This window comes from Tachyglossus aculeatus, chromosome 16, assembly GCF_015852505.1.
Source record: "Tachyglossus aculeatus isolate mTacAcu1 chromosome 16, mTacAcu1.pri, whole genome shotgun sequence".
NCBI lineage: Eukaryota > Metazoa > Chordata > Mammalia > Monotremata > Tachyglossidae > Tachyglossus > Tachyglossus aculeatus.
Window position 1 is genome coordinate 15,797,770 of NC_052081.1, and position 12,802 is coordinate 15,810,571.

The window sequence follows — 12,802 nt, forward strand, 5'->3', positions numbered from 1 at the left end:
ATAAATGCCATTATTATTATTATTATTAGTTATTGCTTTTGATTGTCATGGAGGATTTAAAGTGGAAAACATATCCTTTCCAAATGATACACCCTGGGATTTATTTAGAGGAAGGTTTTACTTCTATGATCAGCAACCAGTGTTTTAATTTTTTTTTTTTTTGCTTTTGTCAGACTCACAAAGGTATCTGCTTCAAAAATATCAAGGTGCGGACTTCACTTCAGAAATCAGTCAGTAGCATGTACTGACCACGTACTGTGGGCAGAATGCTGTCCTAAGTGTTTGGGAGAGAACAATAGAATCAATCAATCCAACAGTCAATGGTATTTATTGAGTGCTTGTTGTGTGCATAGAGCAGTACTAAGTGCTAACTTGTTTTTTCATTGTTATTTATTATTAATAATAATAATGATGATGACACTTGTTAAGTGCTTACTACATACCAGGAATTTAGATTGATATCTGTCTTCTCTTCTAGACTGTGAGCTCACCGTGGGCAGGGAATATGTCTGTCAATCCTGTTGATGATGATCACGGTATTTGTTAAGTGCTTACTATGTGCCAGGCACTGTTCTAAGCACTGGGGTAGATACAAGGTAATCCGGTTGTACACAGTCCCTATCCCCATTTTTCAGCTGAGGAAACTAAGGCACAGATAAGGCACAGCAGACATGAGGTGGAGCTGGGATTAGAACCCACAACCTCTGACTCCCAAACCTGTGCTCTTTCCATTAGGCAAGACTGCCTCTCTCACTGAGCTTTCCCCCTACACTCTGTAACTGAATCCTTCAAAATTGATAGGTTTGCAATATGGTATCACCTCAAAACATCGATATTATTTACAAAGCATTTATATCAATGTATGACCTTCCTTGTTTAAAGAGGCCTTCCCTGATTAAACTCTCTTTTCCCTCTTCTTCCTGCGTCATTTATGCATTTAGATCTGTAAGATTTGGGCATTTGGTATTCATCCCCCCATCAGCCCCACAGCATTTATGTATACATCTAGAGTTACTTACTTATATTAACATTTACTCCCCCTCCAGACCTCAAGTTTGATGTGTTTGGGGAATGTATCTATAAATTCTGTTGTACTGTACTCTCCCAAGCACTTAGTTTAATGTTCTACACACAGTAAGTGCCCAGGAAATACCAGTGATTGATTGATTTGTTACTTCGTTAGGCACTGTACTGATACAATGATGGCCCATGCCCAGGTGCAGCCAAATAGAATAAGCTTTAGTAGAAAAAGTTTAATAGAAATTTAAACCTTGCGAGGAAACATACCCTGAAAACAATGTCCTTCTGGTGTCCACCTTAATTTTATTTTCAACCCTAAAACTATGGTCACTTTTTTCTGCACCAATAGATAAATGGAGGTTTGATCTGCATTTCACTGGCTATCTGCTTCTCAAGTTTAAAAGCCTTAAAATCAGGTAGAACTAAGCTACCTTCGTGAAGCAGGCAGCTCAGGAATCAATTTATCTTACTCGGCCACAGCATATTCAGTCACAGTAGCAAAGATTTACTAAATACAACATCAGTAAACTGGTTTTTAACTATGAAAAAGCCATCTCAACTAGAAAAGACTCATTGTGAGCTTTGTACTAGAGACAGTCACCTGCAGCTGAGGGATTACGTATAACCCTACGATTCTATTACCCCTTAATTCTTTTTCAGTTTATGCAGTGTTTCCTGAGGTTCTTTCTTAATAGAAACGGTTCCAACTAAATGATAATTTGCCTTCAGGAAAACAAATGACAGTTACTTATGAGAATGTATGTGGTGTTTCAGACAACATTAATAAAATATTAATTCAGACTTCTTACATTTAAACCAAAGGGCAATTCTATCTCTCGTTTAATGATTTCAAGAAGATCTATAGAAATCCTAGACATTTTAATCTCCTATTTTAGTTGAAGATTAGATGACAAAAATCCTTAAGCATAATCCTCTAATTGAATTACGCCTCATCATGCCAAACCAGAATTTGATTTAATGTGTTTATTTCTCTTTTTTTAATCACAACTTAAATGTCTTTTAGAAGTTTCTGTTAGTCTTTCAGAAGTAAAACATGATTGGAATTTTTACAGAGCTGTAGTATAAAGATAAAATAATTCAGACTATCGTTGTCCCTGTCTTTCTTTCACTAGGAAATGGCATTTGATTGTCAGTCCAGTAGAGGCTACTGAAATAGTTAAAATTCAGTATTTGAAATCCCCATCAGTATTTGGTCATCTCCATGTTTCCCTAATGCCTCATGCTCTGTGTATATCCAGAGATCACTTTGGTCACTTTAGCAAATGAAGGCATTGGAGGCCAGAAATGAAAGTTGGACTTGATGTATTCTGACATACTGTAGGGCAGAAGTGCACGTTTCCTGCACTATAGACAGACCAGTATGGCCTAGAGGAAAGAGCACCAACTTGATAGTCAGAGGATCTGGGTTTTAGTCTTGGCTCCATTACTTACCTTGGGTGAGTCACTCACCTTCTCTGGGTCTCAGTTCCTCATCTGTAAATTAGGAATTCAATATCTGTTATCCTTCCCCCATTAGACTTTGAACTCCACATGAGACAGGACTGCATCCAACAGATTACCTCATATTTATCCCAGTGCTTGATACATAGTAAGCATTTAACAATCATCACAATTATTATTAGCTCAGGAATGCTCAACCGATGGGTAGAGTTGTTTGATGGACAGCATAACATTTTCCAGTGGAGACTGAAGTGCAAGCTTGTGTGACGCTGAAAATCTGTAGTGGAAAATACTACACAGGGCATATCCAGCATTTAGAACAGTACTTGGCACAAAGTAAGTGCTTAACAAATACCATCATTATTATTTATTTCCCTATGTTGACAATCCTTTTCTTCAGGGGTGTTTAGGAACAAAAGGTATTGGTTAGACATAGAAGAACTGCATTAAAATCTTGAATGGACATCTTTCAGAGAAGAATAAACATATATTCCAGGTGATGGACGTGAAGTGATTATAAATTCCTTAAATGTAAAAGAGTATTATATTTACGCTGCTAGTCCAGTGGAAAGGGCATGGGTTTGGGTATCAGGAAATTTAGGTTTATATCCCTGGGGTGGCAAGTGGGGGAATACTTGCTGGGGTTATGCCATCAATCAGTCCTAGAATCACCTAGAACATTCCACAAGGTGAAAATAGATGGCTTAATGTAAGTGAGGAATACTGTGTTATCTTTGAAGGCTACCAAAATTTTTGGCAAACCATCTGCATTTGTTAAGCACTTACTATTGTGCCAAGCACTTTTACTAAGTAATAACTTGGGTTGAAATTCCATGCTAATATAGACAACAGGAAAGCTTTCTATCTTGCAAACAACAGATTCTTCATTTTCCTTAGCCAATTTGCAAAGGAAGAAGACATTTAGGAGAAATCTGTTAGAGATATTTAAGTGATTAATTTGAATTTGATAAGTGGAATTACTAGTTAGAAATAGCTGTTCCAACTAAGTCACCAACAAGAGGGCAGTATTTTCTCTTTTAGATTTAAAAAGATGAGAAATGGGTAGCTTTTGATAGATTCCAATCAATTTTTCTCATGAAACAAGTTTGAACCACAAAAGACCTTTAATTAATTTTTAATTGGGTCACACACTCTGTTTTGCTAACTAGGAAAACAACAAACTAAGCACAAATGGCTAATATTTTAAAGAGATTTTTTATATGACCATTTTTATGCACCACGGTATTTTCTTTAGATTTGTAACTGCCACATATATTTCAGCATGGGAATCAAGTTGTTAATTGTTTTCTTTAGTGCTAAAATTTCCATAGATCCACGTAGCATAAGGTCATCTGTTGGCTTTAGCCCCAGCAAATAGCCAAAATACTTTGAGATAGGAAGCATCTATTCCCCAATAGGTGTATAAGTGTAAAACTGGAATTAGGTTAAGCTACCTTTGATTATTTGGCATTTCTTCTATTCTAGCTTGTCCCCGTACTTAGATGTACAGTATTAGATTTTAAAGAAACGACATCTTGTGAAATGTTCTGAACCAAGATTAGAAGTGAAGATGGGGAAAAACTTGTTTGGAAAAAGTGAAAAGATCTCTAGAACTGAGTAAAACTAAATTAAAATCTCTCAGTAAACTTATAGTCAGATCTAGAGGTGTCTCTGAGATAATTATTCTAACCAAAAATTTTGTGTTAAGCATATATAACCCCTTATATACGATTATATACTCATTCCTTAGACTGTGATCCCTATTGGGGACAACAAATGTGTCCAACCAGCTTATCATGTACCTGCCCCAGCATTCAGTACAGTGTTTGGCACATTGTAAACACTTAATAAATACCATGAGCTCTTTTAGAGCCAGGGGTGGTGTCTACTGGGCAACTGTTATATTGCTATGTTATATTTTAGGGGCCAAAAGATCATCTTGTCCATCCACGGAGACACTGATCCCTGAAACGCTAGCAGGAAAGTAGCCCTCTGTTGATCATAGGCAACCTCACCCTTGACAGTTTTGTGGTTTATTTATGCTTTGAATTGCAAAATATATGATCTTGGCATAGAGTTGGAACTGGGAAGTGACACAAGAAGATCTGACGGAATCAACTGGGCAGCATTCACTGAGTTATTCACCTGGAAATCCCTGTGAAGGAGTAATGATACATTTTAGGGGTTTGGAGTCCTTTTTAGTGGCACAGTAAGCTTTCTTTCTCTAGCTTTATCACTACCGTTTTGACTTGATATTTGATTCTCAGACCGCTTCCATTCTCAAGGATTTATAACTTTGGAAGATAATAATCTATGATGGTGATTACTAAATTTCCTAAAGTAGCGTGAAAGTTTTAAATTGGGTTAGATTCAGAAAGAGGTTCAGGTCCAATCTTATTTTACATTAACTGACTCTCTCAAATTTAATCTTATTACTGCTATTCTACAGCATCTTTAATTTGTAAAAAGTATTACAGTAAGGAAGCTTACAGAATATGTTAAATATTTCCATTCCACAAAACCCCAGCCTAGATCAATCTCTATTTTTTTTAATAGAGTAGTTAGCTGCTTTCTGCGAGGGTGTTTTCCAAGACTATAGTCTATCAGGGATGTGGTAATGTGATTTTTAGATTCTTTACCTATCATTTGATCTTCTCCTTTCACACTTGGTTTGGCTTATATCCGTGGAAGTTCCATTTGCGCTTTTAGTTCTTTCTTCAATGATGCACCTGTACTTTGAGCAATAATGAAATCTTCAGCGGATTTAGATTTCCCCAAAGTTCTCCAAATGTTATGAGATATACTTCCAAGACGCTTTATACAATACTTAATGAAAAAGTATTGTTGACATTTTTGCCTTTAGATACTATTTCTTTATGAGACATTGCTTGACAATAATAAGAGCATAAGAAATAATAATAGAGAAGCAGCATCACCTTCAGTCCTGGGAGTGAGAGGGACCTTGTCTTTAACCCCAGCTCACTCTGATACCTGTCTTTGGGAAAGTCATTAACTTCTCTATGCCTCAGTTACCTCATCTGTAAAATGGGTATTAAGACTGCGAACTCCATATGGGACAGGGAGATTGTGTCCAACACAACTTCTTCACATCTCCCTCACCAGTGCTTAGTACAGTGCCTGGAACATAGTAAGCACTTAGGAATATCATAATTATCATTATCTGTGGAAGGTTATCTTTTCATTCATTCAATCATATTTATTGAGCACTTACTGTGTGCAGAGCACTGTTTTAAGCACTTGATATTCCACTGCTACTATAGGCATTCATGGATTATTTTGAAATCCTCTATCATATAAGTCTATATAGACTTGAACTATGTTACTGAGTGGTGTGAACGATACCGAGAGTGGCCTTCCTTTATAGAGAATTAATAAGACTCCAAGATGTAGCTTTTCAAGTGCATTCAATTTGGTACATAATGTCAAAACTATGACACATTTTTATAATAATAATAATAATGGTATTTGTTAAGCACTTACTATGTGCAAAGCACTGTTCTAAGCACTGGGGGGGATACAAGGTGATCAGGTTGTCCCACGTGGGGCTCACAGTCTTAATCCCCATTTTACAGATGAGGTAACTGAGGCACAGAGAAATGAAGTGACTTGACCAAAGTCACCCAGCTGACAAGTGGCAAAGTCAGGATTAGAACCCATGACCTCTCACTCCCAGGCCCTGGCTCTTTCCACAGAACCACGCTGCTTCTCTTTTATATCAGCACAAAATACATGTTAACTTTAAACCTTCATTTTAACAATACGTAATGGAAGCCCTCTTACTGAAGTGTTGTACAAATAAAAAAAAGAATCAAACTGGTTACCTCCAATAATAATATTAAACATTATAGTCCCATTGTTGATCCACTGAAAAGAACTGTTCCAGGAATCAGGAGTCCCGGGATCTTGCCCTAGAGCTCTGCCTGCTGAGGCTCCACTACTAGTGATGATTTCTGACAGAAGAATCACCTACCGGGTTTCACCAGGTTAACAGACTCAGCAGAACTCCTGAAAAATAATGGCCTCACATGGACAGTGAAGACCACAGTTTCTTCCAAGGCAACTGCCTCTTGGAACATGGTAGAGAAAATGTGGTCACTTTAGCCATCAAGGAGTCTTGCATGAAAACAAAAATCATGCATTAATAGTAATAATTGTGGCATTTGTTAACCATTTATGCTTACAAGCCCAGGGTTGGTACAATACAGTTAGATCAGGTGCATTTTCTGTCCCAAAATCAATCAATGATAATTTTTGAATGCTTTCTGTGTGTGGACCACTTGGGGAAGTACAATATGAAAGAGGAGGTAAAGACAATCCCTGTCAATAAGGAGATTACAGACTACAGAAGCAGACAGTCATTAAAATAAGTTTCAGCTGGATATGTGCTCAAGTGCTACGGATCCTTCGGAGTGGTGACTATCACAGTGCTTAGGGAAGCAAATCCAAGTGCACAGGTGACACAGAAGGAATCGTTAAGACAGGGAGGTGAGGGATTACTTGGAAAGGCCACTTGGAGGAAATGTGATTTTCATAGGGCTTTGAAGGTGGGGAAAGAAGTGGTCTGTCAGAGATAAAAAGGGCAGACACAGGCCTTGATCCTCAGAGGCCTCACAGCTCTAGGTGGAGAGTGAGCAGGTATAGAATTCTCATTTTACAGAAGAATAAACTGAGGCACAGAGAAGTGAAGTGTCTTGCCCAAGGTCACCCAAAAGCCAAGTGGCAGATTTGGGATTAGAAGCCAGTTCCTCTGATTCCCAGGATCCTGGCCAAGCACTTCTCACAAATTTGAGGGACAGATAAGTTGCTATTTTCATCAAAAACACTTTTTCAGTTAATCAGCATTGTACAAGGAAATATTTTAAGAGTATAAAATTCTCTGTAACCTTGTGAATCCTCGAAACTTTCAACAGTTGCATTAGTTCCTGGTAAAATGCTAATTAACTGCTAAGGTTTTTCTGAATCAAAACAAAACAATGCTGACTTTACAATGCCTTAGAAATATAAACTCAGTGGTCCCTGACTCCCTTCATGCTCTGCTCCAATGGTCTTGGAACCATTTTCCTCCAACTCCTTGTTTTACCACTGAAAACACATTGGCTTTTTTGTTGTTGATGATTAACGAGGGGGTTTTCCAGAATGCAACTATTACATTGTCTCAGGATTGACTTCGGTTAACTCTGTTGGAACTTCTCAGATAAAGTGTGCCAAGAGTTCAAGATTGTGTTAATGGTGAGATGGTGCATAAAAACAAAGTGTGGTGATATATTTTCTTCCATGACATCATTAAAACTAAATGAATTTGTAGTGGAAAAAAACATTTTGAAAAAATCTACCTTGTTCTCCTCTTCAGGATAATTCCTCTGTTGCAAAAATCTTACTGATGCTATATACAATTTAAAAATTTCATTTCACATTTTCCTTTTACTACTCATTTGATTCGTACAGCTACATTTCTAAGTCTTTGCACATGTTCTTCCTGAGCATGTTGTCCCTTTTAAACTTCGAAAAAGCAGGGACCATGCCTTGATATGCCCAACAATTTATATGTGTAGTAAGTTGCTAAATGTTAAACTTAGTTTGGGGAATCAGAAACACCGTGGGCATGTGTGAGCATTTAATAAACACTTTGGATAATACAGTTTGATTTCTGCCACCTTGTCTGTCATTCAGAATGATTGACAATCTTTTCTCAGTAATCTGGGAGCAGGATTTTCTTTGTCAGTGTTCGTACTCTCCTTCTTGAGGCCTGGATTTTAGAATCAATCTCAGCTGATATCACAATTGCTTCCTGGATGGATGACAAGTTGGAAACATGAAGCAACTGATGTCTTCTTCTCAGGGGACCATGTTTTCCGGTCTGTATGTACAATCCACCCAAAAAAGCACGAGCCCTGCTTTGTGTTAAATGAAGCAAGGCCAATGTTCGACACCTCCGTTGCGTGATTTGGAAGACAGTCTGTATTGTTCGAAGAGAGTTTTCTATTTGACTTTTGTAAGCATATGGGAATGCTAAGTGAACAATATGACACCTATTTTTCTTCTAAAGCAAATCAAAATTTGGTTTTAGGCAGTGGTAGGAATGACAAAAGCCATGTTTAACAAGAGACTCTAAAATAGTGTCACTTTAGCAAGGCCATTAAAACAGTAAAAAATAAAAAACTGTCTGGATCCTATTAGTTTTTATAGAGAGATGGTGTTTCAGGCTAGTGTAAAAGAAAATGATAGCTGGGGCAGTATGAATGATTTACTTTTTTTTTGGCATGAATAGTCCTGTTGGGCTGAGTAGATTGAACACATCAACCTGATAATTATTTAGTTCTCCTTCACTTGATTTAGACAGAACAGGTTCAGCTCCTGTGTGAACATTTTAACTAATTACTAAACAAGAAAAGGTATCCTAAACCACTCTAGTGCTCAACAAATATCATTGAATTCTATATAGAGAACATGTATATCAATCACATTTACTGAACAGTTACTGTGTTTTTTGAAAAAACGTATATAGTGGCTTTTAAGAATTTCTGTAGCAGCTTCTCATCACTTATGAAACTGTTTTTTAGTGACAGCTTTGCTATCTGTGATTGGGGGAAATGGAAAGTGCCAGTTAGTCAAAATTCCTAAATCACGTTGCTCGGGAAACCATTACCCAAAGGGGACTTATCCAAGGCCACACAGAGATCTAGAATGAGTCGCCTAATGAGGAATAAAGCTCTCCAGAAGCCGCTTGGCTGAATCCTGTCTGTGCTTAAGTTCAGGTATTTAATGGTTACAGCCCTCTGCAATCCCCAGGGAAGATACTGTTATTACAATTCAGATGTAATTCATTGTGGATTATATGGATCTTCTCAAGATAGACTGTCTAGGAACTGCCTCCAGTCAAACTCTGTCGTGTTCAAGTGGCCACCTTGTGAGGAGTGCTGTGCTGAGGGTTTGGGAGAGTTTAAAAAAGACACTGCTCTCTGAGGAGCATATATTTACAGAATATTTTTTGTTGGTATTCATTCTATAGTAGATGTTAAAATTTAAAAGATTCAGCCACAGCCCTAGAGTTTAAGAATTTGTTGGGGGTATATCATAGGGAATGGGTAGACAGAACCCAGGGTACTTACAAATTGTGGAAGCTGAGAAAAAGCAAAGATGCAATTGGTCATAGCAAGAACATATTAAGTTGAACAAAGGAATAAATAAATGGATGAATAAATTGTAGTTTAGGGGATAAGCTTTATAGGGCCATCTTCAACATTCAACTTTGCTTGCAGAATATTCCTTTAACTGACTCTTTGGCTGAATATTGGGATCTAAAATTTAGTTGAGTTTTATATATATAAAATCTTGATTATTAGGTGTAGTACATCAAATGTGCTGCTGAGGATGAGGATGGGAAATTAAGGATTGCTTCAATCTTTCAATCTGTTATTGGAAGTGGTAAATTGGAACTACCATACCTTAATCATAAGTTTTCCAGGTTAGTTTCCTCTGTTTACTGCCTCTGATCCCAATACCCCTTAGTCTCTCTATCTTTGCCACTGTTAAGACTTCTTTTACTATGGGCACTGCCTATTGAATTCCTCCTTCAGAATGTTTCCCTTAGAGTACTTCATTCAGAATACATAGTTTCTTTAGAACACTGCCGCTTGGAGTACGATTAGATAAAACTGGAAATAACCCAGAATAATTGTAAAGCATTCCCAGTAGCAACAGAGTTTCAGCATAATTCTGAAAAATCTCAATTTAGAGACAGATAGTCAAGTTTCATTGTTTATCATCATTTGAAATACAATAGAGAGCTTTTAATCATTTTAAGACACATCCTTCAAAGAGGATAAGTTGTTTTCATTTTCAAATTAAACTATTTTTTTTAAATTGGTATACACTGAACGTGTGTTTAAGAAATAGAGCCATTTAATCTGTTAGTGTTTACCTGCTTCAGTCAGGTTTCATTAGCATGCAGGGCTTGAAATCTAGGCACATAAGAAGTAGTTGAAAGGACTGGAAAGTCAGAATACAAATTCTTGTCAGGACTGGTATTTCTCCAAGCTCTTGATAAGTGATATCCTTGGTAAAAAACAGCCCTGAAAAACAGAAGAAAATGTTGGAAAGTAGAAATTCAACATAGCTTTTTAAAACTAAAAATTTTACGAGACCAAATTTGAATGCAAATTGCTATTACTTTGAAGAAAGTAATATCATTAATCAGTAATCAGGCATTGACATATTCATTTGTTCAAGAGACCAGCTGTTGGTAGGGTAATTTTCAGAAAATTAAGAAATCAATGCTATAACCATATGCACTCTTTAATTTGATGCAAAGGGGAATTAGCAATAAACCTTGAGTGTAGTACTTAATAAAGAGATGACATTCACATAACCTTAACCCTTTCCATAAATAAAAAGGAAATTAATGAAGACTTGAACATTGAAATGTTTACTTTTCTTTTCCAATGTGTTTACTGGATCAGCTCTAGTGGGTGTAAGCACTTATTTATGCTATCCTAGTTCTATACGTCACAAGTAAATGGATGGAAGAAAAAGTAGGGAAAAAATGTAAAGGGTGAATAAAATGAAATGAATTAATATTTTATTCTATGTAATGTTTATGAAATACAATATAGTTTTCAATAAAAGTCACAGTTACATTTTTGGAAGAAAAACAGAATCTAAGGCATACCAATTTTTCTATTTCAAAAATGTATTTGATGATTTTAAAATAAAAGAGTGAAAGTATATGCTCCACTATGCTGACAAATTTTCAGCATATTTGAGCATAATTTCAGCATAATTTCTGCAATATTTGAAATACTAGCAGTCACTTATCTTTAGTGCCAAGGTAAACTAAGGGCACTGACAGCCATATATTTTTTTGGGGGGGGGTTGATATACATTCTATGGTATATTACAGAATTGAAAAAGTTTCTCCCACAGTCCTTGAGTTCAACTTTGATGGGGGGATACCATAGGGAAATTAATCAGAACATGATTATTCCACTTGGAACTTGTAGTGAAACTCAAGTTGAGTTCAGATATTTGAGTTTATCTTGTCACTGCAAAAATTGATGGTACTCTATTCAATATAAGTATTCAGAAATCACATCTAGCCAGAAAGATTGTATCTTAGACTTGAATGATTTTATATTTTGGGTAAAAGGTTTGGTTTATTATCTCTCTGACATGAGATGTAATTTTGATGCTCAGAAAGTACCAGCCAATAATTTATAAAAATCCAATGACACACTACTTCAACAAAGACTCTCTTTCATTAATACAGCCTAACCCCTCTGGGAACAAAAAGTTACAATAAAATATCATTTTCTAGGTAAAATAGAAAGCTTTCCAGAGGAATTGGATCCCTTATTGGGAAGTTAAGCATGGATGAGAAAATCAGGTTGAACAGGGCTGACCCAAGCAAACAGCCCAGTTTCACTTTGTTAGTGACGGGGAATGGATCTGACAGGGCTTCTCCAGTTCTGAAGCAGGAAAACATATTCACTTTGGAGTCAACATAACATCTTGAGAAACTTCTCAGGGCAGGCAGAATTTTTTCACAGATGCCAGGGATCAAAGGTGTCAAGTGATACACAATAAATTGTCATCTGCTAAGGTCTAAAGGATCAAAAAAAGATTGTTCCCCATATGAACTTGGTCATTCTGCCACCATTTTGTCCCCCACCTCCCCGCTTCCATGTTTCCAATCAGATCCTTCCTGTGGAAATGAATCAGAGGACGTGTCGCAAGAGTAGCCTGTCAAGCAATCCTTTCGATTAGTGGAATACGATCAGAGACGTTTCCCCAGAGACCATTCATTTCTTTGGTCCTTCTGTCCTTGGACAGACCCTACCAAACTGCTTTACTAAGGGAAATAAGCATTACAAAGGGAAAACTTGAGTTTCTGGCTTGGCTGGTTAAGATTTTACTGGATCCTTTTCCATGCCCCTCTCTATGTTAAGTTGACTAAACTATTTGCTTTCCAAACTATAGCATGGAGAGGGATCCAATTAACATTATCCTGATGTACTAAAATAAGTTGAAAAACACTGCACTAAGTTATGCTCAGGAACTTTGCCCTTATCCTTTTCAACCCCCTCATTTAAAATTCTAATTTCCTAGTCAAAAATAGTTTTGATCTTAGTCCTTTTAGTCATACACCATCCAGATGTTCTTAATTCCATTTTCTTAAAAGTGCTTACACATTTAGAAATCGCTTCCTCAGGTGCATATGAAAGATTAGCCGACAAAGCTGTCATTTAAGGTTGAAGGGAGATCTCCATCAAGACTTAGGCTTCTGTGTGAATTGGGAATTTGT

At 36.8% G+C, this 12,802-nt stretch overlaps 1 long non-coding RNA gene across 1 annotated transcript in view; it reads right to left on the bottom strand.

The window, feature by feature from the left end:
• Positions 1 to 5,132: 5,132 nt before the first annotated feature.
• LOC119937942 overlaps positions 5,133 to 12,802 on the bottom strand; it is a 33,222-nt gene continuing 25,552 nt past the window's right edge. The window contains exons 3-4 of the long non-coding RNA XR_005454293.1: positions 10,424 to 10,574; positions 5,133 to 5,215 (exon numbers count right to left, since the gene is read on the bottom strand). This is a non-coding gene — a long non-coding RNA (uncharacterized LOC119937942). The remainder of the gene's footprint in view (positions 5,216 to 10,423; positions 10,575 to 12,802) is intronic.